Here is a 25,131-nt window from a genome sequence, read left to right on the forward strand (position 1 = left end):
ACACTAATTGTAGAAAAGTATGTGGATAAACTAAGAGAGGAACACTGGGACTGAGAAAAAACTCAGTTACTTGGAAGAAAAAAATCTCTCTTAGTTGTGATGAAGTGTCACAAAATACACATGACATGCTACATGTCCAGTGACACATTTTTATGAATAGACCCCTTGCTAATCAGGAAACTTTATTTTCACATACTAACACCAACCTGAGTATTCTGTTCTGCTTCAGCTGCTACAAATACATTCCCTATTAATCATATCTTCTTTGCTCTGTGAAAGGCTTACGCAGTTGTGGGAACACAATCACGAGGACGAGCTGGGTTGTCACACAAGTACTGGTATGAGAGAAAGATATTCTGTAAATATCTGGATCTTTGTAGCAGTGGACCAAGCAATTGATAAGCTTGAACTATTAGAGAAGCTTTATGTCACAATCAAATGAAATGGATTTATTATTACAGTTACAGGCACACAACTTTTGTCTTTTCCATAGCAGCAATCTCCAAGATGGGATCAGCAGGCAATTTTCTAATGGTCTGTAGATGATATGGTACATAGTACTGCTTTCTTCTTTCCAGATACTCAGAGGAGTAGCCAGGAAAAAAAGAAAAAAAAGAAAAAAAAAGTCAGGGATCTTATTTAAGAACTTGGAATGTCACAGAAGTATCTTAACTACCTCTTGTATCCTTATATGCAGTGTCCTCACAGAGAAAGTGAAGGCTGGAACCTAAACATTTTCTTAACATTATTTTTCCATTGGAGCATTTGCTGTGGTTATGCCTGTTCCACAAATGAAATAGGAGGTGACACACACCACCAGTATCCTGTGTCCCTCATTACAGGCTCAGAAAACTTGCTTTAGAGGATCCTCAGCACATATCCCAAAGAGAAGCAGTGGATGCTGGATATGTTTTTTATTTTGAAAAAGTTTTAGCTTTCAGGAAAATGGTTGGATATGGTATCAAATCTGTGGGTTTGTTTCTCTTTACTGGAACTGTGAGGAGAAGAAATGTGTAACTACCATGCTTGGGTGGTGGTTGGTTTTGGTGGTTGTTTTTGAGGGGTGTTGCTGATTTGATTTTGTGCCTATGTTGTGAATTCCTGTTATTAACTTTTTGCCATTGGAAAGTTTCAAAGCTTAGCAGGAAAATAAAGTCAGCAAGTGGTAGAAACTTGAAACATTTCATAAAGCAATAGGGGAAGTATAGAAATATTCTGTTCAAAGTTCTTGCAGGAATTTAACTTTATTCCTTTACAAGCATTCTGATACATATTCTGATTTTGTCTTTGTGAGAGCAGTGAGGAGAAGACTCCCATGCAGAGTTGTGGGGTTAATATGTAACTCATCTAATTAACCAATATCATCTTTCCTCATTGTGTGGTCTGTCACATTGCAGTATGTTCTTTCCAAAGCATTCTTGATGAATGGTTTGGCTTCCTACCATAGGCCACTGTGATACAAGACCTTCTTTAAAGAATAATGGTGAGTCTGTTCCTATGAGGTGTTAAGTGATTTATACTGAGTTATAACCAGACTCAGCTTCTTTGAACTTTGCTAAGTGGTAAGGTTGCCCACAGCTTGGTTTCAAGTTTTTTAGCTGGATGATTCTAGCAATATGTATGATAGATACCACGCTGGTGACATAAATACCCATTTTGCCATCAAGGATAATGGGACCAAAGTGGGACCTTAGCCTATCTGGCACAGCTTTCATGGGACTCCAAAATAAATAAAAAACATCCCTCCCAGCCTACATTTTTTCCAAGATTCTATTTATCAGCTGCATGAAAATGCCTTTCAAATGTGATAATTCTCCAAAGCTTTTCTAAGCTAAGTGAGAGCCCTCTCTCACACAACCCCATCTGCTCACTCTGAAATTGCAAACTGAAAGTCAAAACAAGAAAATCTTTACCCCCAGGAGGAAAACAGATCAGTGTGATCAGTGCAGTCCACAGGCTTTTTGGTAACAACAATTCTTCAAGGAGTAGAGATTAAAGATTATATAGGCACACAGAAACCTTGTGTTCCTGCAATAGCACCTATGCACATCCCTGCACAAAGAACATGCAGGCTCCATCCTTGAATTATCTTAATGGGACAGCAGTAAGATGTGCCTCTGCAAGTTAAATGATGATATTACTATTATTATTAATGCACATGTATCCATTTTATCTAATCCTTTCCATACTAACACTTGTATCTTAGAGAGACAGCATTTTCTTCCAGTTCTCTCTTTTATATTCAGCTTCTTTCTTTTACACTGTATGACTGAGCCAGCTGCTTTGGCCTTTTTACAAGGTGTTCATTCTCTCATCCCAAATGCTTTTTACTTTATGGCTTTACACCTAAAAGATGTAGCTAGTGTATTTGTGCCAAATTTATCCATCACAGCTTTTGATTTGATGAAGACAAGCTCTCTCCTACCAGACTCTTGAAGCTTTCATCAGTACTTAAATAAATTAGGATCAGAAATATTTTAGAGTTGTTAACAGAGTGTATATGAATTAAGAATTATCAGCTTTGCAATCGAAATATCATAGGCCCATCAATCATGTTTTCACCAAGTTACTAAAAAAATGAATCCTTTGCTTTTCTTAAGATTGTTTTTTCCTTGGAGTCTCTCTTGGTTGGTATGGTGCAGCTGTGAAGTACGTATACTATTTTCTTTCATAATGACTTTCATTCTCTAATTTATTACCACACAATAATGTTTAACTACATTTCTTTTGCCTTAACTGATTTCAAGCTGTGGCTGGTCTGCCAGGTTGGATCTTTCCATCTGTTGTGGATGTTTGCTCTGCAAACAAAATCTAGGTCTTCAGCAACACTTCCCACTTATCCATGCCAATATTTGTTATCTGCTTCACTACCCAGTCAGTAGCAATGCCAAGCAGCAACATCAAGAGAATACAGGCTTTTCACTTCAGCAGTCACTTTGAACTACTGGTTGTTTTTTGCTGTTCAGGGGAATTTATGTTATGGCATTGATTTTTATACTTAACAACACTACAGAATCAAACAAATCTAAAGATAAAAGACAAATATCACCCAATTTTATGACCAACACGGTGTACTTTCCATGCAATTCTCTCCCTGTTATCTCCATCTGAATAGAGTTTAAATTCATTGTGTTTACCTTACATCATATACTGCTCATATTCTGTGGGTTTTTGTTATTTTGTGTTTTGCCATTAACATTCCTAACTCTACAACTTCTATTGCTATCAAAGGTGCAAATGCTCCCCTTAAGGTGTGCCTTTTCTTCCAGAAATAAAAGCAAGATTCTTTTCTTTAATGGTATGGTCTGACAATCAACAGAGGCAACATGTCCTAACTGGAGGAACAGCCCTCAAACCAGTATAGCAGTAACCAAGAAACAACTTAGCAATTCAGAAGGTGCATTCACAGGAAAGAGTCTTTTAACCTGTAGTGTCTGCAAGATTGGAATCTCAGTAATTCCAAAACCTCACAATTACATTTATCATCTTATAATCACCATGCAAGAGCTATCAGAATGGGATTGCTACATTTGTCCCCTCTGTCAGCACCACAGCTGGGGTGTGAGAAAACTCATGCCTTCACACTGCAGCAATGTAACTTGTCTTTTGTTTCGGGCTGTACCTGATGTATCAAAATCTGTAGTAGTTCTGTGATTGTACTAGGAATAGATTATGTAGTTTTATTGTGTTTACTTTGTCCATTTCTTGTCCATTTCTTTCTTTTTGTTTGCTTTTTGGTTTTTTTTTCCTAAATTTATAAAATGGAGATATTTTTATAAACAAGAAGGCATTATTTTTCCCTATGTTGTGTTTTCTTTTAAAATAAAAGTTTTAAATTAAAAATGGATATTTTTTCCTCATTTTCTTTTATAACAGACAGTGATGATGGCTGTGCCATGAGGTTAATGCATAGACTGCAGGCTTAACACTGTACAGGAGGAGGAGTTACCCAACTGTTATTTACGTAAAGCCAAGAAGCCAACTGGTGCAAGAGCTGAGGAAGCAGCCACTTTGACTATAGATTTATAATCTATAGAAACAACAGCTCCAATATGAGGCTCAAAATTGACAGTGTTTACATTCAGTTGTATTGCTGCAGTCTTTATATCTGCTAAACAAGTGTTGGTTGTATCAGCACTTTCAAGAGATTTTGCATATTGAGTGCAACAACATATCAGTAACATTCTTATCACTGTGGCACCTACACAAAATTAGATGTAAACTCAGAAGAGTGAAAAGGGCATGGAGAATAATATTTGAAGCTGCATTAATGGCATTTCTCTAGTAGTAGTGCAGCAGCACTTCCTTTTCCAAAGAAAAAAGCAGACTATGGAAATTGCCACCTGACATGCTGTAGGAAGAATGACACAGACTTTATCTGCCTACCCAGATGTTTCATTACTTTGCTCATGAAATTGTCTATATCTGTCTACACTTTAGGCCACGTATGTCCCACAGTAAAAGAGTTAAGGAAAAGCATACAACAAAAATTGTGTTATATGTTATACTGTTTAAAGAAAAGCAGCATAGCTTTTAAATTGAGTGACACAGGTTATTTACTTTTTCAGAATTGTACATCAAAGAAGGAAAGTTTGTCATAAGGCAGCAGATCTTTTCAGAGAAAAAAAAAAGGCCCAAAACGAGTGTGAGAAGAAACATCAGCATAATTAAAGCTCTTGCGGAGGCACAACTAACTGGGATTCTCAGCAGAGGTGTCCGAGTCCCTCTGAGGGATGAAGAAAAAAAAGTCTGAACCAATTTCTTTCAGACTCTTCCTTTTTGCAACTAAGGAAATTTAATTACAGGCGATTCCACTAGTTTTACCAACATTGGCGACATTACTGAAGACCAGATTGTTGCAGGTGCAGCTGTCCGTAGTACTGTGCCAATTAAACTTTGTCAGGCCAATGGTATTAAATACTGGCAGTCACACAAGTGCTAGCATTAAGAAAGAGCAGTCTGGATGGTGCAGACTCAGGTAGCCTCAGAAAGCCGCAGATACCAACAGCTGAGCCTGTAAATTAAGCCTTTTGTAGTAGTAGCTATTGGTTCTAGGCAGGCATGTGAAGCTGCTGTATTATTTCTTGAGAAACTTGAGCATATTCTATCATTCCTTATGTCAAAGCATCTGAGGAATGAACCAGGGAAGATCCCATACAGTGTTTTAGAGTCCTTTCTGCATATAAGAAGCACCTAGAGGTAAGATCCTAACCAACTGGTGCTGTGGTAATTTTAGCATCTGCTATATCAAATAAAAAAAACAACAAAAAAAACACCACCACAGTGACTGGTTTTCCTGAAAAATTATACAAATGATACTCCATCTCCTCTTTCAAAGAGTCAAAGGCTTTTTTTAATGCAATTTTGAACGCAGAGCAACAGATACTGGAAGTATTTCATTAGCTTAATTTATACACTGTAATAAATAAAACATGAAGATTGCAAAGTAAAGCAATATAGCTAGTAAGAATTAAAACTGCTTGTGCACATGCATTATAATTGCTTCTTTAATTATTGATTCCTAACCTCTTTCACTGAACAATGTGGAATTAAGTGCAGGTATCTAAAACTGCTTTCACTCTGTTCACTGCCAACTCGTTGCCTCTCTGTATGCTTACATTAATTTCCTTTAACAGCACTCCTATGAGCTGCAGGGTTGTTTTTACCTCTGAAGCACCAGGAAAAAGTATTAATCAGTTTCTAACAGGACTTGATTTCTTGATCTTATGAAATACCCAGAATATTTATGGTATAATGCCTGTTGACTTCATTTTCAGTAGTAAGCTACTCTAAATGAGACCCCAGCATCTTAAGATTGGCATTGTGAAAACACATCCCTCACCCCTTTCACAAAATCAGATTCAAGTGTGGCACATGGCATCACACAGAGATTTTTGATAAAGGAAACCTGACATCTTACAATTTCTACAGAATTGTTAAAGAACTCTCAGCAGCCTGTCATGATCCTGCTCTTCCCCCCACCTGCCCTTTCTAATTTTTCTAAAAATGACACAGGAATTACATATAATTTATTTCACTGCACAGCTCTGATCCAAAGGAGAAAAATTTCTTCTGTGCGCTGAAAAAAAAATAGTCATGGCTTGGTGTGTACATGAGGGTAAGGTGCTAAGTCTATAACTTAACTTTAGGTTATAATTCATAAAAGGGATAAAGTTGCACAGGCAACATATACTGTGTGCTGGATTATGTAAATTCAGTATGACTGCATGTAATGAGAAAAAAAGATCAAAGCTAAGAGAGGCCTCATTTCCTTAACCAGCTAGTTGTTTAGTTGGTTTTGGTCGTTTGGGTATTGTGGGTTTTTTTTTTTTTTTTACACCTGTTAGTACTACATTTCTCTCCCAGCGTTTTCTTTTTCTTGTACATACATGCACAAATTGCAGGCCAAAATATCACCTCTCAGTCCACGATTTGACACACCTTTTGTATGCTGGAAGTTACAAAGAGAATGAAAAGGCTAATACATGGTTTAAAGGAGAGCCCAAAGGCTTAAAGACCTGCCCTTAGGCAGAGGTGGTGTCAAGGGCAAACTGCCCACGGGGCCCCTGGGGCCTGCAGCCTGTGCGGCCCAGCAGCTGCCATTACACGACATCAGGTTTTTCATATCTGGTCTCTCAGCAGTCACCATCCATAAAGTCATATGAAAGATCTTTAGCTAAGTGAAGGACAATCCCTATCAAGACTGTAGAACACTATAAAATACAGGTTGAAAGGAGATCTATATTCCAATCTTCTGCTCACATCAGAGCTAGCTGCGTGGTCAGAGGAGGTGTTGCTCAGGGCTGTCCCCGTTTTGGGAGTGTAAAAACCCCGAGGAACTCACTCCACTGCCCGGCTGCTCTCAGGAGCAAGTTAAGCTTATTTACACCCGGCCTGAACCTCTCATTTCAACTCTCGACTGTTCACCCTCAGCCTCCCACCACGCAGCACTGGCTGTGTCTTTCCAACCACCTTCCCATGGGTGCTGGGTGCTGCTGTGAGCCCTCCAGCCTTACTTCTTCCCCAGACTAAATCAGTCCCGACCCTCAGCGTCCCAGCACGGGAGGGGTGCTCTGGCCCGGCCACCTTGGGACCCCGCTGAGCTCCCTCCGGTGTGCCCGTGTCCTCCCGGCGCAGGGCCCCGCCGGGAAGGGTAACCGCCTCTTCCCTTCAGTACTCCCGCCCGCCCAACCCGCCGTGCCACTGGCCTCCTTCGCAGCCCGCCAACAGCTCGTTCCGCCTAATACCAGCGGATTACGAGTCTGCGTGGAGACACAGCCACGACAGGGACTGCAGGACAGCAGCATCCCGCCGCCCGCAGCCGTGCCTGGCGAGACGAAGAGGGGAGGGGGAAGGCGGCGCCTGCGGCACACCGCATAGCCCACCCGGTGCTCTGGCTCGCCTGCAGCGCTCCCAGGCAGCCGTCCCTCTGGGTGCAAGTGTCTAGGCTGCCCCGGTGGCACCCCCGAAGCCCACCTCACCGAGCAACTTCCCCATCAAAAAGCCCAACCCCACCGCGCCCCTCACAAGCAGCGGCGGCTGGAAGCGGCCCAGGAGGAGGGGGCGGTGGCGAAGCGCCCGCTGTCACGATTGACGGGAGCGCCAACCAATGGCAGCGGGGCGCGGGGGCGGGCGTGGCGCGGATTGGCTGTGGGGCGGTGCCGGCGGGGTGTTCTCCCGTAGTGCGCTGACGGCTGCAGTTGCAACTTCGGTACCGTGTGTGAGGATCAGCGGCGGTTGGCATTCGGGCAGCAGGTATCGGCAAGGAGTGGGTCCTCGAGCACTGCGGCCCGCAGCCTTGCCCCCCGCTGGCGGGGGAGGCGGCAGGAGGGCGCCGGGCAGCCGCAGCGCTGCGGCGGAGAAGGGGGGCGGCTGTGCGCCGAGGGGCCGCTTTGCCCTGCATCCGTTAGCGCTTTCCGTCGTCCGATGCGGGATGCGGGGGCCGCGGGCGGGGCCGGGCCGGGTGATCGTCCTGTGGGCCGAGTTGCCCCCGTTCTCCCGGCCCCGAAAGGCTGCTGGGCGGATGGGAGGTCGGTCGGTGGGGGCTGTCAGAGCCGGGGACGGCAGGGGGCGGCAGCGGCCCTGAGGAACCGTGTCCGGAGCGGTGGCACGGGTGGGGGAGATCATCTCGGTGCCGCAGCCCCTCCTCGCCCTGGGGCCTTTCCCCTCTCCTGGGCGGACAGGGGTCTCTGAAGAGGCCGGCTTCTCCCTCCCGTCTCTCCCCACGGGTTTGGGCGCGACTTCCACCGAGTCGCGCTTCGGGCAGCAGCTCCTGGCCGCTCAGGTTCAAATCTCCCTCGCGGGGCTGCCCCGGCGGGCACTGCCCGCCCGCCGCTCTGCCCTATGAGCCTGCCGGGCGCGGCCCGTCAGGGCTGGGCGTGCTCCCGCGGTCCCGTCCGGCCTCGCATCTGCTGCCCTGTCGCGTCCGCCACTTCCTCGTCAGAACCAAGGAGGAGAGGAGGATTTTTCCCTGAAAATATGTCCTGTTTTCCGCTGGTTACTCTCTCGCACCCGTCGTGTGAATGATGCGAGAGGAGTGTTTAATTTTTTTTCCTTTTCCTGCTAGAGCACCACTCCTCATTCTGATAACTTCATCTGTTTGCATCTTGGGCAGTTGGTTTCAGCTCTAAGTGAGCAACTGCAGAAAAATGCGCTAAATAGGATTCTGCACTAGAGCTGTTTTTCAGTAATTAGGTAGGGGATGAAGTTGAGGAAGACTGCGCATTCCTAATTTTCTTAAGAGTTAGGCTAAAAGTCAGCTTAGAATCCTATTATGTGTGTTCTTTATCTACTATTAAAAAAAGGAAAACGGTCTACCTTTCAACATGTGATGACCTGGCCTCTGTGTGAACATTAAGCACTGACAGCTTTAAAAAACTGAGGTGTTATTTATAAATTTAGGTCCAAAGTTCATCTCCTATTATTGTTCTTTTGGGAGGCTTTGATTAGAGGGCAGTAAAGTCTGAATACTCTCAAAAGAGCTATTAACTCTGTGGTAACATTTTTAGTGCATCATTTTTCCACAGATAAAGACACCGCTGAGTTGAAGATAATGTCTTCTGATGTTAATAGTATTGTGCATGCATGTGTATGGCTGGAATGGACTCAGGGGAGGTTACTGTATGAATGATAGCTGATTGACAGAAAGGGAGTTGGTTTGAGGGTTTGTCATCTTAATGATTAGGATTTCCAGAAACAGCTTCTGAAATAAATCACTGGCAGGGAAGAGGTAATAGCCAGCTGGGGAGTAAACTTAGGTTAAGGTGCTTTGATGCCAGTAACGACTAGCAAGCAGATCAATTAGTTGTTTTTGGTTTGTTTTTCTTTTTTCTTCATGTAAAGCTGTCTAAGACCCATTTTTAATTAAACCATTCTAATTTATAGCTTTTTCATTGACAGATAGTGCTTTACTTGGCTTTACTGCCTCATTTTCCTGTCTGCTAGCATGGGTGCTTCCAGAGTGTTCGTGAAATGCAACAAGCACATAGTTCTGCAAAACTTAGCCTTCAGCAAGTTCTCACAAAAACAAATATTTCCAGACCTGAAGTGTTTGAAATCAAAAGTGGTGTGATATTTTTAAGTTTCAAACATTAGATAAATTCAGCTCCTAAGCTGCAGAGCTGTTTAGTTATAGAACAGACCTAGTTCAGAACCAATTCTGTGACATCCTGGGTTACACAGAAGCAGTCCTGAAAGGGTGTTCAGCTGAAGCATCCTGCTTCAGCCTACTCCTACTTTACTCCTTTCCAACAAGTTTCCATTTCTGCTTGTCATGCTGTTTTCTGTCTGGTCTTAACCTCTATGGTGGGAAGTTAAATTGTTTTCTCTTGCTTAAATTGCAGAGTTCTAATGAGTTTGATTCACTTTGTGCTTACACTGTGACCTTCCCTTTCATGTTTTCAGAGGTTATGGATCTCAAAGTTTGTATCAACAGTCTGTACCCATGGCAGATGAGCTTATATTTTAGCAGTATCATTTAGAATGGTCCAGACGAGGCTTTCAAAAATTGTACATATTCTGTGCGCACACATCTTGCAGTAAAGAAGAGGGAGAGTTCAAACTGAACAGTCAGGGCCATGTGGAATGGACTTCCAGGCTTCAGTTCTTTGAAGATATAGCTGTTGTTCCCTTTCCAGTTTGATAAATCTCCAGCAATTGTAGTCAATTCATAATAGATTTTATTACCACTTTTTGGTACAACTTAAAAAGTAGGAGCCAGTGCAGCACTCTGAAGCCATTCTGACTTGTTGATGTGAGTTAATGGAGTTTTATCAGCAACACCGAATATATCTCATGTAGAGAGGGTAACCTGAAGAATAATTGCATTTCTTATTGTATTCAATATAATCTGAATAATTTAGTGAGGTCAGATATAGGCAAAATATGCATTTTTCATGTGGCCATCTCCTAAGCATGCACTTAAGGATGAACAACATGGGTCATAGAGAATGAGAAAGTGTTCAGGGAAGTAAATACATTTGAAAGACATATTGTGGGTTGTGAATAATAATAATTTGAACATAAGGTCTCTATAAGTTGTTGTTAAAATTAAACTAGGCATATAAACAACATATAAAATACATGACAAGGTAATAAAACCTGCCTGTAGTTGGTGCTTATATGATTTGTTTTGGAATTCTGCATTCACTTTGGGCATTAAACTTTAGAAAGTTGAGAGTAATAACCTGGAAGAATTGCAAAAGTTACATGAAGGACTGGAAAGCATGTTTCAATGCAAAGACTCATCTATTTAAGGATTAAAAAGGGATGGAACAAACTAAAATGGTGATAGTTGTGCCTGTAATGTGAATGACAACCATTAATCATGGCTATGAAAAGATTTAGTGGCAGGAAAAGGATCTAAATGGTTTACATTAGTAATAGTTATGTCTCTAGTGCATTACTCTAATTGTTGAAGGAGGACAAGTTTTCTACATTTTGGTTTACTGTGTGTAAATTTCAGTAGACTCAAAATGGTTTTACCAAAGGTGGTTGTGTATAGCATATTAGCCATTAGATATCTTTAAAGCAAGATTAAATGCTTTCCTGCAAAAGATGTACTAATTCCAATGGTGTTTTCATTCTGGAACTGATCATAAGCTGGGGGGATCAGGAGGAGGGAAGGTGGGATTTCTCCTCATTGCACTCAAAATTAACCCAAGAAAAGTAGTGTTGGAAAACTATTTGTTGTGTACTTGAACAATGGCGGGACACAAGAAAGGAGGATGGGAGCAAGAAAAGGAGATGTGGAAGTGTCTGATTGTGTTATAGCCTAGGTTTTACAAGAAGTCAAACTACATTGTAAGGGGTTATTTTCAGTTTTCTAAACTGAAAGACTCATCTTGACTTAAGAGTGTTAGACTTTACAATTAACTGCCACACTGCCATTTCTTTAAAAGGAGATAAAATCAAAGAGCAAGTTAAATGACTGCCTTGGTGTTTTTTTTTTTTTCCTATGTGAAAGGGTGTTCACGTTTTAAAAAGGTATTTCTCATTTTAGCACAGTTCAATTTCACTTTGGTTTTCCAATTCGCTCACTGGGTGGGATAGTTTTTGATGTAATTTGACTCCAAATTTAACTCTTTCTGACAGGCAAAGAAGATATTGTGCTGTTACCCAGTTGTCACAGTTGACTGGATTCTACTAATCTTCAAGACTTCTATTGGAGTGAAAGGTAACTTGTGATTAACTTTTTTTTTTTTAAATGTCAGAAGATTCACTATAGGAATTTACTAAATAGGTGAAGTTCTGCGTTCTGTTTCAACTTGTCCAGTATTTCTGCTGTTGCAATAAATTTACATGGTTTAAATTGTCAGTTTGGTAATGTTATACAGGAAAGAACATATTAGTGATACAGTAAATATTTAGATTTTTAGCAAATCTTATTTATTAATTAAAATGTTTGTGATATAAGCTCTTCTGTGAAGGTAATTTTACTGGTAACTTATTTCCTACATAGACATCACTGAGTGCTTTGTGAAGATTTACTCTCTTAAGTGAAGGCCACATCAACAGGTCATTGATTAATTAGTATTGGGTAATCCAGAAATAGCCATTCTTTTTGGCTAGTCAAACAAGAAAAGAATGTTCTGTGTATGGTATGAGATTATAGACTTGCATGTCATGCAAGTGGGGCAAGCTCAACGGGAATACAGGCTTGTTTATTTTAATTGGCATGGAGGAAAAAATGTTTGTTTCCATTGCAGTAGTGTCTGATAGGTTAGTGGCACTGTGCAAACACTACATTACAGCAACTATACAAGCGCTGTTGTCTGCCCAGCAAGCTGTCTAGGCGTTGCTGACAATAATGCTGAATAGCACTGTCTGATTTCAGTTTCCAGCTCCTGGCTTGGTTTCTCCGTTTTATATTATTCATGTAGTTCCTTACATCTGACATACTACCTTGAAAATAGAAGCGATCAGGAGAAATCTATGGACTAGTTATGTAAAACTTGAAACCCAAACAAAACACAGATTCTTTCTTTTTCCAGTAATTCTTTTCACCTTCTTGCCTTCTACATTCCTGAATCTGTGTTATCTTCCTAGTTCTAGGGGAAAATTGGGCTGCATCTCCTTTAATTCTTTACTGAGTTGTAGGTAACGTTTATGAGGTCTCATAAAGGAGAATTTCAGATGCCTACCTTTTCCTCTGCACATCACATGTTTCATGACTGGACTTACGAGATTCTCTGAAGGCCTGACTTCAGCTAGGGTGGCCTCTTGTATAAAAACTGATTGGCTGGCTCTGAATGCTCTCAGAAGCAGGTAGTTATATTTTATTGGTTTTTGGTTTGTTTTTTTTGGTCTCTCTAATGGAGATAAAGTCCTACTGCTGTTCATCTGTGTAGTGCTTTCATTAATAGTACCGTGGCTCTTCAGGGACCTTATTGAGAAGGAGCATTACAGGAAGATACTCCCTTTAAAACTGGAGACTTCTTTGTCAGTGTCTAGGGGGTTAACTGTGTGTTTTACTTGATACTGCATCTACCATAGTGCTCATATTCATCTGTGTCTTGGTTTCTTGTCCCTGCATTCTTTCTGACCTGTCTTCTAACTTACCTTGCTGTTAAGTGATGCAGCCTGTGTGCTCTATGAGGTCATTGTTAGAAGACTTTGATATTGAATAGTAAAATAGGGTTAGCCAAGGGCAGTTTAAAGGGAACTATGGATCGCCTTGGTGCTCCAGATTTGAATCTCCTTTTTGCTTCTACATTGTCTATATGGTTTTCTCTTTGCAAAGTGGTAGTTCTGGAGAAATGTTCTGTAGGAGAAGATGTTCAGTTACCAGAAAATAAAAATAGACTCTAAAAAAGTGTGGACTCTTTGAAAGATCAGTTTCATCTTAAATTGCTTGCACTGATGACAAAGCAGAGTTTAACCAAATATTTATTGTTGAAATTACTCTATAATTAGTAGTGTTGTACAGCTAAATGTAACACCAGATTTTACGGTAAATTACTGCTATCCCATTACTGTGGCTTGAGAAGTATAGGCTTTAACTGTGGTATTCTTTTTAGTGGCCTGAATAAGAATTCGACTACAATGTTTTAAGAAGATAGTTTTTATATTTTTAATAACATTCTTCAGTACATATTTAAAATTCATGATGTGCTGTCTTACCACAATGGAAAATTAAAACAGCTTTTTCTAATTTGAAAGATTCAGTTGTCCTGTATATGGAATTAAAATGTATATTCTTGTTGCAGGCTTTTGAATGTGGACTAGGCAAACTTTTAAATTCTGATTGACTCAGCATGTATTGTACATCTTCTGAAAATCAAACCAAAATTAGAATTTGATGATAAAAATACATACTTGGCTTTCATGTTTGTTCAAAGCAAGAATTCATTAATAAAATATTTTAGAGTACACTGAGTCAAACTCCTTTGAATTTGAACATTTTGACTTTGGAACTGCAAGTTCTTGTTCAATTTCCAAATTGAACAAGTTTTGTACTTTGTAGTCACTATATATATATATATACATATATATGAACTGTTTGCTGTTTCCTAAGCTGGAAGAAGCTGCTTTATCCCGTTTGGCTTACTCCTTTATGAAGTTGTACTTAAATGCTGTACTTAAATAATACTGTAACTGCTGTTGTTCCATCATCAATTGGTTAAAGAAATTTGGCGAAAGAGCAAGCCAGTACATCACTGATACTGTCTTAGGGCACTGGATCCTTTTCCTTGAATAGCTTTTTGGGTACTTTTCCTTTTAGGTTATTGTATTATTGGACCATGAATCTGAAGCAAATGTCTAGAGGAAAAGAGGTGGGGAAGTGGGGCAGAAGCCACTATCAAAACCCAAAGAATGTCACAGCATTAACTTCATGCTTAAGTCCATGTTTGGTCTTAAGGCTGCTTTGTCCCCTCTGTAGTGAATGGTTTTGTATTGCAGTGATCTTTGACAACAAGCCACCTACCTAATGGTAAGAGGCAGCTGCTTGGATCAAGGCTGAGATTGCTACATATCAATGCTACTACTTCTGTACAAACCCCAATTGCAAGTGATTTAGTATTAAACCTGTTTTGACCTGCAGTTATCTCATGTTAATTAACTTAAGTTGTTAGATGTTTGAACTCAGTTTCACAGTGTGCTTCCTCTACTCTTTGTGTACTTAAGGATGTGTCTTATAGAAAGCAATTAATGTGCACTTACAGTTTTTCTTTCCCTTCCTGTCCTTGAGTATGACATTCTCTTACAGTGAGAGCGTTGTAACTTTTTCTCAGTACATTGTAATATTTTCATTCAGAAGGGCAAGACACATTTCTGAAGACCGAGATCCATATTCTCAGACTTTATCTCTTAATTCCATTCAGTAGAAAAGGTGAAACAGATAGCATATTAAAACAATTTTTTTTTTCTCAGTTGAATTTAGTCAGAATGTAATTTCAGAAAGTAAGGATGCTGTATGTAAGTGAAGTTGGGAATACTTCAGTCCTGCATTGCAGGTGAGAAAATGCTGGGGGGGGGAAAAGGTGCCTTCTCCATAAGAGCGTTCTATAAAGTGACTTGTATTACTAGAGATTTAGTTTAAAATCCTCATCCAAAACTAAAATGAAATCTTACTACAGAGCATGGTAGTGAATGACAGTGTTCTGACCTGGCGAGAGTGCCAGCATGATTGATTCAAATAGAATAGTTTTAAGAAACCACATATAACAAAGTTAACTGGATATTCCTGCTTTTTGAAGACCTGAAGGGGCTGAAGATAGAAACTTTTTTAGCATGGCACACCTTCTTCCATCTCCCCCCACACTCATGCAGACTTGTTTGGCAAATTTAGTAAAACGCAGAACCCTACATTTTACTTTCATCCGTCAATCATTCCAAGATCAATAATCCTGGTAGGGTGTTTGCAGTCTTAACTGAGTTAGTGGCTGGGCTTAAACCATGACAACTAGAGATCAAGTATTAAATGTGAGACAGTTCCTTATGGAGGAAAAGTTTGTACGATTTTGGCTTTGATAGAAAAGCATGATGCTTGAAGCTTCATTACTTGTCTCTGTTACGTATCACAACTCTGTTTTCTGTGTTTCAAGAAAGCCTAATGAAGCTCTATAAAAATACTGATATGTTAGCTGAAGTGTATTTTACTATGCTGACTTATTCAAAAGTTGAAATAATTTAACTCTTCATCTTGAGGAATCGTGGGACTTGGAAGTAGTTGGCTAAGAATGTTTTATTTGTTGCCTGCAAATGAATATTTAAAAGCCTATGTGAAAAACCAAAACATGCTTCCCATATAATCGGAGCAGAGTTGATTCAGTCATTTTTTTTGCTTTTATAGAAATGCAGCTTCTTTGCTTTTTTTTTTTTTTTCAGACTTTTGTTCAGTTCCCCTGATTTATTTTATTTTATTTTTTTATTTTTTTCTTCATTTTCTTAACTTCCATTGCAGTGGAGCACCTACAAGAAAGATGGTTGGTTTACCATAAAATTCCCCAGCTGTTGGTACTGGTTTAGAGTATGTCATATGCTTTAGATAAAGGATGAGACATATGCCATATATAGCAGCATTAAACCTTTGGAATGGGACCACATGAAAACAGTTTTTATTGGATGAACTGTTTAGTCACTGTCATGAGCCCTAATTTTCTAGAAACATCTTGTCTACATAAACTGTTGAATGATGTGGGAAGATTAATTTGCCTGGTGAAGTTTTTTGTTGTTTTTAGGTTGGTGGGGTTTTTTTTATGCGTTAGAATTTGTATTATGTGGTGTATGAGTAAGTTATTCTAGTCCTTGTAATAGGGAAAGTGCTTGAAGTTTTAAGCATCAGGAGCTAGTGCAAGATGTTATTATAAAATGCATTGACATTGCCATGGGATTTTTTTTGGTCTCTTCCAAATTTAGGAATGGCTTATGACTTTTTTACTAGGAGTTAATTGTATTTTTCTTGAGTGCTGGTTTCTTTCAGTCTACCTTCTATTTGTTATTGGATGCTGTTCTCTGTTAAACTTGAATTCATTTTTAATTAAATTTTGCAGTTTCGGTCTTTGAGGTAACTTTTTAGTAGAAAAGGTAGTTTGTTATGTATGTGGGTTGTTTTTTTTTTTTTAATTTTAGTCAAGTTAGGTGACTTAATATATAATTATTTGAGATGAAGCTTAGTGGTGCAGTGGGCACTTAGGGCTTCTGGAAGGATATCCAGCTTTATCAAATTTTTGAATTGTACTGACTTAGGTAGTACTTGCATGTTAACCACAGTTTCTGTGACAGTTTGTCAAATCTTGATCTTCCACCACCCTCTTTTTTTAGTATAAAGTGGATTAAAGATGAACCCTTTTTTGGGGGGAGGGAAAACAAAGTAGTTTGCTTGTTTGTTTTGCAGGGGTATGGAGTTTGTAATTTCTTTAAGAGAAGAGCAGCCTCTGCTTCAAGTTCTGCCTCCAACCAGTGTGCTGGAGCTGGTCACTTACCTCCTAGTCTACTGCTGCTACATGTATGTGTGGGGAATCTGTGGGACAGCACTGTGTCATAATGGCATTTGTCTGCTGTCAGCACTAATTCTTGAAATGATCTCTTCCTCATTTGAGGAAGAGGGTTTCTGTATGCTTATGGAAAGCAACAGTGTTTCATGACAACTGTGACTCGGATTAGTCTGATTTTTGTTATGCAAATGCAAAAATGTCTGATTTTGTGCAGTTAAGTCTTTTTTTTTTTTTTTTTCTCAGATGGTTTCATATGTAGTAGTAATCTCTGATAGTTTCTGATGATTCTGATACTTGAATGTGGAAATTCTCTTCCTGAAGTTCCTTTAACTTTCTCTCATGACAGAACAATTTTCTGCGCAGAAACAAATCTTGGAAAGTTTTACAGTATATGCTTCTGTTATAAAATGAAAGAATAACAATCATAAAATAGCAACTTTTGCATCTGTTAAAACAAAGTTTTATGACTACTAAATATTCTTATTAGAACAGCAAGATTCTGGTATCATGGGAATGACACTTGTACCATTTTTCAAGTTGCTTGTTTGCTGTTGTTAGGGTATTAACAAACCTTTTTATAGATGACAAACCATGTTTTGCCAGTAGATTTTTGCAAACTTCAAATTATTTCTACAGTATCATAAAGTAAAATTACAGAGATTTGTTTTCTTTCAACATATTTTTGCAGAGCATTATTAGTCTCAAATGGTATGTAAACTATGACAGCATGGAGGGAAAATGTGCCACTGTGTAGGAGTGAATTGGAACTGGAGATACTAGAGACATTTCTGACTATGACACTTACTTGTTTGCCTGGTTTATAGTGAAGACTGTGACTTTTGTACCTTTGGTCATGTGTATCTGGTAGGTACAAACAGTAGAACAACAAATGTGACCGCTAATTAGATTGTAACTTTTTTTCTTCAATACTTAATTTGAGCATACTGAAGTAATGATATTGGTGAGAAGCTCTGTGCCCATGGATCCTTCTAGGACAGTACGTTTGAACTATTGTTCCTATCATGGGACCTTTAAAACACTGTACTTAGAGATGCCTTTAAAATAGGAGGCTGCGTATGTAGTCTGTATGGAGGTTATGTTACACAGCTGAAGTTGGGCTTCCATTTTCAGCAATAGTTGTACTGTTCTGAGTGATTTCCTTTCCCTCCCTTCCACTTCAGTTCATCCTCTAAAGGCATGGTTCCCTGTATTTTCTCTCCCCTTCATCCTTTCTGCTCCAAGCAAACACTTTGTAACCTTTCCTCCCCACTTCATTTTCTTCTGTTCTCTTGTCTCTTTTGGTCTCCCCTTGAATTAACTCTGAAGTAAACACTACTGTTGTTTACAAAGTCGTGTACTACTGAAGAATTGAAGATGCCTTTTCCTCTGCTAGTCATTGCTAAGGAGACATTTGGCATGAGTTGAGAGTGGTCTGATAATTATATGATGCAAAGGTATGCAAAACTTTGTCTCTACTGTGAGTAGTAAAATGTTACATGATCTACAGCTGCGTTTTTAAATGGTACGCTAATATGGAAGGTTTCTTGTTGCTTTATATGAAGGTAGTCACATTCAGGGTTTTAGCTGAAATTGAAACAGATGCCTCAGAATTCTTTGTTTAAAAATAGGCAACATAACTATTGCTGCAAATGAGAACCTAATACAGACCCTTACATCAACATGATTAGAATATATTCTTCTCCTGCAAACCAGGCTAAGTTGAATATCCTCTCATGCAGGACTTGTAAACTTTTGTTTTGAAAACAGTTGTGCCTTTCACCTGGCTAGACTAAGGGAGATGCCTCATTATTTTCTCAGGTATATCTTCCTTTGCATGAAAAATCTTTCAGTTTACTGACTTGTCTCTGTGCTTGAGAAACACTGCCATAGGCATACTTGCATTTCAACAATATGCAGTCATTCACATGACAAAGCTGTCTTTTGATGCTGATACCCTGAAGGGCTGGTAATTCTGCAGAGGGCTAAAATATTTTGCAGGAGTTTTGCCAGAAGTTCAGTGCTTTCAGCTAAGAGAACTTGTGTACTATATTCAGGTTTCCAGTTTGATCTGGAAATCTGTCATCAAACATCTAGTGATTTGGTTAGAATTACTTTTTTGAATCATTTGTATGCTTTATGGTTTTGCTGCTGTTCTTCAAAATACACTTGCAAATTTTAGTGTAAAAGTTTTGAGGAACCCTTGTTTAAATTCTTAGCATGCTGCAGGACAAGGAGAAGTGATGGCAAGAGAAAAGCCACTACTGCGTGTGGAATGAATAGGTACCAGTCCTGGACTTTGACTTCCACTAGCTTTTGATTTCTGATTGCAGCACTAAAGAGGGTGTAACTTCGGGAGTGATAAATGTGACTTCTCCGTTAAAAAAAGTTCTTGCATGAAAATTGTTATTTAGAGCGACATTTATAAATATAGAGTGATTTTTATAATCTATCACTCATATATATGAATCTGTAAGTTCACACAAAAGAAGGTGTTGTAATATAAGAGCTGATAGGCAGACAGAAAATAAGTTTCTGGGAAGGAATTGTTGTGGTGAAAACTATGCTTCTTTTACTGCCAAAATGCAAAGACTTGCATATTAAGATACTTCTGAATGCTTTTGAATGGTTTTATTTTTGATGGTCTTACGAGTATTGTATCTATGTCATTCTGAAGCTTACATAAGCATTAGGAGACCCGAGTGTTACTAAATATGAGGTATCTCCTGACCTTTCAGAAAAGGTTGAGATGCCATTATGAGAGTTGTAAATCAGATGTGTTGAGTTTTTGTAATAAGATGCCAAAGATCCTTCACTTTTTTTTCTCTTCCCCATAGAGTCTCAAGAGTATTGTAACTTGATTTATATTGTTTTCTTCCAAGTCAGGAAATTTATTTAAGCAGCTTAAGCTCTACACAGGCTGCAAGTGAACTTTTCTGATGTATTTTACCTCTAACATAGAGTACTGGACTTTGTATTTTCTTCAAAAGAAAAATATATGGAACTTGGTATAGTCAGTCCCCTGGATGAGACTGAAGTGCTCTATGAATTGTCTGTATGTGAAGATGAGTCTGTGTGAACTATCACTGCAGTTTTGAAACTGTCCATTGGTGCTCAGATCAGAGGTAGTTGGACTGCCCAGCTGTGAGTAAAGGTAACCTTTTGATTGAGGCCATGACACTTGTTTCCATGCGCAGTGCTCTCTGCTTCCACTCTAAGAGGTCACCACGCCCAATAAACTAAACTGCAGCAAATTCTGTGCCCTTGTGATGGGGGGTAAAGAAATGATGCCATAATTTATTTGTAGTCTGAATTGCTGCTGCAAAAATTCCAGAATGACTGTCTAAAGTTTTGCTTTCTTAGATTTGTGAGCTGCAACAGTTGAGGTGTGGGGGTAACTTTTCTGAAGTAGTTACATTTATACACTGTTATAAGATCACCTGATCACCTGATCCCAGGCCTTCTCTTTCCCAAACAATCTCTGCTTTTTCAGCCTCTCATCATATGACAGATGCTGCAAGCTTTGAATCATGTTAGCTGGGCTTGTTCCAGTATATCCTCAGCTCTCTTGTATGGGAGAACCTAAAACTAAACCTTCAAACCGTAATTTGCACTGGGGCATGGTGGCAGATAAGTCTACTGTGAATCTATAGGCATCAGTTAGATACAGGGGAGGGTCCCACCAGTTTGTCTTGTAATGCTGTGTCATGTATGGTTTGCGTACGTTTTGCCTGTGATAACCTTGGCACTCCTTATAAGAACATATGGTTCATATTTGGTTCTGAAGACCAGCTTCCAGGCTTGTCTAAGTTATGGTAGTAATAGGATACGATAGGATTAGTGAAAAGATGGTCAATACAGAGAATGGGGCTTACTTTTAAGTATGTGTGTATGTATACATAAGAAGTTTGCCTTGTGATTTGTAATGTAATGGTTAAAAAAAAAAAAGTTACATGGTTTAGCTTCTGTTTTGTTTCATTTTGATCATTACCTGTACAGGTATATCTTCAGGAGATGTCAGGTGGGATTTGAACTCTGTATGTGAGGATCAGTAGTTAGATTGAGAGCAATTATGGAAATTTTATGACTGGGAAACAGAAGTTAATGTTTCCAATTTCATTTGAGAATTCTGATATTTCAGCAGGCTTTTTGCTTAAAGAATAGTTAATACTTCTGGTAAAAATGAATAATTAGACTGCCTTTTGCTGTCAGGCAAATTTTGCTGCTATACAAACTTAATCCGTGAGTTCTTGGAATCATAGAATCACTTAGGTTGGAAAAGACCTTTAAGATCATCAAGTCCAAGCATTAGCCCAGCACTGCAAAGTCCCCAACTAAGCCATGTCCCTAAGTGCCACATCTACATGTATTTTAAATACCTCCAGGGATGGTGACTCAGCCACTTCCCTGTGCAGCCTGTTCCAATGCCTGACAACCCTTCAGATGAAGAAATTTTTCCTAATACCCAATCGAAACCTCCCCTGGTGCAACTTGAGGCCATTTCCTCTTGTTCTGTTACTTGGGAGAAGAGACTGACACCTGCTCACTACAGTGTTTGTTCCAAAAACTATGTCAACTTTTTTGCTATATCCTCTGTAAGCTTTTAAGTTCATTCAGCTAAATAATATCATATTTAGCAACTGAAATTTCTGACAGCTTGTCATGAGTAAAAGGTCTTACTTCCTCCTCTCTTACAAATAGGAAAAGATGGTAACTAGCAGACGGATGTTGCAAGTTAGGGGAAATACAGTCATTATTGTTACATTAGCAACACTTAAGTCATTTGCTGGGCACCTTTTAGTACATGGAAAACTCTTTGTCAGTTAGACCTAAATTTCACCTGATTCTTCTTTGGAAACCTTATTGTGAAAGTAAGAATTTTAAGTGCCTCAAGATTATCTTTGATGCAGAGTTTTAGAGTAGTTATTAATATGTCTTTCACATTTGTTCTCCAACAAGATCTTTTGAATTTACTGTTAGCTACCCTTAGTTTTTCTTTAATGAGGAGTCTTTTGAAATCGTAGGCTGGGTTTGTGTAGTATTTTGCTAGTATCAGTCATTTGGTGTTACGCTAAACTAATTACCAGAACAATTGGTCAGTGCTGTAATACTGTCTGTTAGCTGATTCCCTGACCTTTGTATTTTTCTTTTCTACTTACTATCTTCTGTTGCCTTTTAAGCATCAGAAGTTATCCGTTAATTAAATAAGAGGATACATATAAATTAAAACATCTGGCAGTGGAAAGTTTGTAACAAGCTTCCCTTCTGATTTTAACCAAGGGTATGTCATGATTCAAGTGCAAATCCTTCACGTTTATTCCTTTACTGTTTCAGACCAGGAGGCAACCTATTAGTAGACCAGTACAGCAGACCCAGCAACAGCTGAAGCCGTATCTAAAAAATCTAACTCTCCAATGTGTTTTGAAGTGTTTCATGAGTAACAGGAGACAGAGTCTCTGTGTTTAATTACAAAACTTGTCCTGGTCGTTGTCCTGAGTTGCTAAGAAAATATGGAATATTCTTAATCAAATAAAGCCGAGTATTCCAGGCAGAGAATTAACTAGGCTTCTTTTAAATGCGGAAACTGTGTTGTTTCTTTTTCTCTGACCTTAAGCACGTGGGAAAGAAGATAGTTTCTAAGCAAAGGGAAAGGGAAATTGTCTCATATTTATTAAATCCTTTTCCTATCAGGAAGTATGCACCAGGATTATATGCTTGGCAAGCAAGAGTACGTATTTTGGCTCATGCTTCTCTCTTTGTAACTTTAACAGCCTGCCAGCATTGCAAGCAACACTAGCAGCAGTCTGTGTCCCAGACAGTTTTGATTATAAATCCCAGTCCCTGCAGTGGGGCAGAAAGCTCCATGGGGATGGGTACTATTTGGTCTCCTTGTCTCCTTTTCCTTCCTTAGTGCACTTGGAGAAAGAGAGGGTAAGGGATATCTGATGAGGGGAAGATGGTCATGCTGATAGTAACCCCTCTGCATCTTTGTTAAATATCCTGTGAATATTGCCTAAATTTGATGATGTTCCAGGCTTGTTGTGATGGAACCAGTGGTCTGCAATCTAATTGTATCTGAAAGATCTTCTATAAACCATTGTTTGAGTGCACCAACCGCCAGAATTACAAAGGGCATTGCCCACGCAGGCATTCCAGAAATTTTGTATGCTGTCTTTTCTTGCTTATCAAATGCAAAGTTGATTGTAATTTCAAATTCATAAATATATGGCTAAATCTTTTGTAAAGTTCCTCTGGGGCCAGCAACAGTTACGTTTTCTGTTAAGACTTCATGTGACAGTGATGGCAGTTCTGTTTTAGTATCTTAGGTATTTTAAATGAAGTAAAAAAATCTTGCACTATCTTTACTTTCTGAAGTGTAAGGAGAGGCAAATGAAGAGAGTAGATGCACTACTATGGGAGAGAATCTGAGGGGAAGACTGATGTCCAGTTTATGTGAACATTCCATCTACAAATATATTTATCTTCATTCTGTGGAATGAATATGAAGGGAACCAAATCATTTAATCATGTATGTCTTTCTAAATTACATCTTCAAGCAAATGTTATTGTATTTAAAACTTTTTTTTTTTTTTTTTGTAATTTAAAAAGCTTATATCTTAACATCTAGGATGGTCCCTGTAATATTAAAGTTAATTCTTCTGGGGACTGGAGACAGATGTGTAAGGAATATTTTGAATAACTTACTTGACTGTAAACTGCTTTTATGGAGCAGTTAACTGCATACTTTGGTTTTGGTCAAAATGTAGTGATGTTTTTTGGTTTGTGTGTTTTGTTTTGCTTTCTTTTTTTAAGAAAGGTTTTTAAAGCCAGTCAGTTTTCTCAAATACTAAGGAGTTATTTAGGTTCTGAATAGCATCTTAGCATAAAATACAAACTCAACTAATGACATTCTTTTTAACGTCATATAAGATATGGATGGTGATATATCTTTGTGGCATGTGAACTTCCTATCTGTGTATTTGGTTGTGTGAAATGTCTGATAATGCTCCATCCCTGGCAGTATTCAAGGCCAGGTTGGAAAGAGCTTTGACTGATATGGTCTAGTGCGAGGTGTCCCTGCTCATGGCAAGGGGGTTGGAACTGGATGATCTTAAGGTCCTTTCCAACCCAAACCATTCTGTGATTCTGTGTTAATAACAAATTGTCAGTGCTCAGCTCAATTTTATCACTTATCTGTTAGGCTGTGGTTTGGTCTCAAATGCAGCTTTTTAAGACTGCGACAAAGAAAGCTGAAGCTACAAAGACTAAAAACTTCTGTTGCTGTGCATATATGTGCTCCATAATCCAAAGGAATCGAATTAACACAACAACATACTTGCTCAAGGGAGCACTGAAGTCCTGCCAATAAAAGAAATGTTGAAATAGCTGCATAGTCTTCCATAGTTTCATTTATATTGCCACATGCAAAGTGTTTAGTATCTTACTGGAATCAAGGAATTGAATGAGATGTAGTTCTGGAGATAAAAGAGGGTTGGTTTTTTTTATCTAGTATGAAATGTGAAAATTGAGTTCATAACTTCTGTAATGTCTGTGCTGTTTCCTGAAGATAGTCAGAAGACTAGATTTCTCTCTGCAGAGATACAAAAAGTGGATTCCCAAAGCCAGTACTACAGCTTGTAAAGCTTGATCTTTACCTCTAGGTATTTGTCTTGAGTCAAAGATCCTGAATTTCTTTTTTGAGGACTTTGTATTTCACAAGCCATAGGCAAAACAAAAACTACATTGCTATTACTGCTAGTTTTGATCATATCCTATAGATTATATCATTCGTTAGGTTGGTATTAATTAGCAGAAAAGGGTTATTGTTGATTTTTTTCAGATTGCAACGAAGTCTCTATTGTTTCTGTAGCATAAAAACAAACAGAAAGGTTTGATTACTTGCTATAATCACTTTGACAGCAGTTCTTATTTAGGAAACTTCTGCCACTGTACAGTTTCCTGGTATCCCCCCTTTACCACAGAAGAGACTGCTGCTTCAACTTTTCCTATACATCCTACAAAGACAGAGTTATTGTCCCTTGTTTATTTAGCTAGCTGTTTAGGTAGCTTCTCCCTAAACCAAGGATGTGAAATATTTGATTTCAGACATCAGCTGGGGAGACGCATCTTAAACCAAAATTGTACCTGTAGCCTTACTAGATGGTACCTGGCATCCTTCTTCCAGTTATGGAACTGC

The 25,131-nt window shown here is 39.1% G+C and overlaps 1 protein-coding gene across 14 annotated transcripts in view; it reads left to right on the forward strand.

Moving 5' to 3' along the window:
* Window positions 1-7,626: 7,626 nt before the first annotated feature.
* EPB41L2 (erythrocyte membrane protein band 4.1 like 2) overlaps window positions 7,627-25,131 on the forward strand; it is a 102,373-nt gene continuing 84,868 nt past the window's right edge. For 8 of the 14 annotated variants that reach the window (XM_061378367.1, XM_061378366.1, XM_061378378.1 and 5 more), the window contains exons 1-2: window positions 7,628-7,755; window positions 11,593-11,674. The gene's annotated coding sequence lies outside the window, so the exon portion shown is untranslated. Of the gene's footprint in view, window positions 7,756-11,592; window positions 11,675-25,131 lie in introns of all 14 variants that reach the window. The other 6 variants (XM_061378371.1, XM_061378372.1, XM_061378373.1 and 3 more) reach the window with 2 other exon arrangements.

This window comes from Neopsephotus bourkii, unplaced genomic scaffold (assembly GCF_033783945.1).
Source record: "Neopsephotus bourkii isolate Nb327-2 ecotype Australia unplaced genomic scaffold, CSIRO-AGI_Nbou_v1 NB_1765, whole genome shotgun sequence".
Classification (NCBI taxonomy): domain Eukaryota; kingdom Metazoa; phylum Chordata; class Aves; order Psittaciformes; family Psittacidae; genus Neopsephotus; species Neopsephotus bourkii.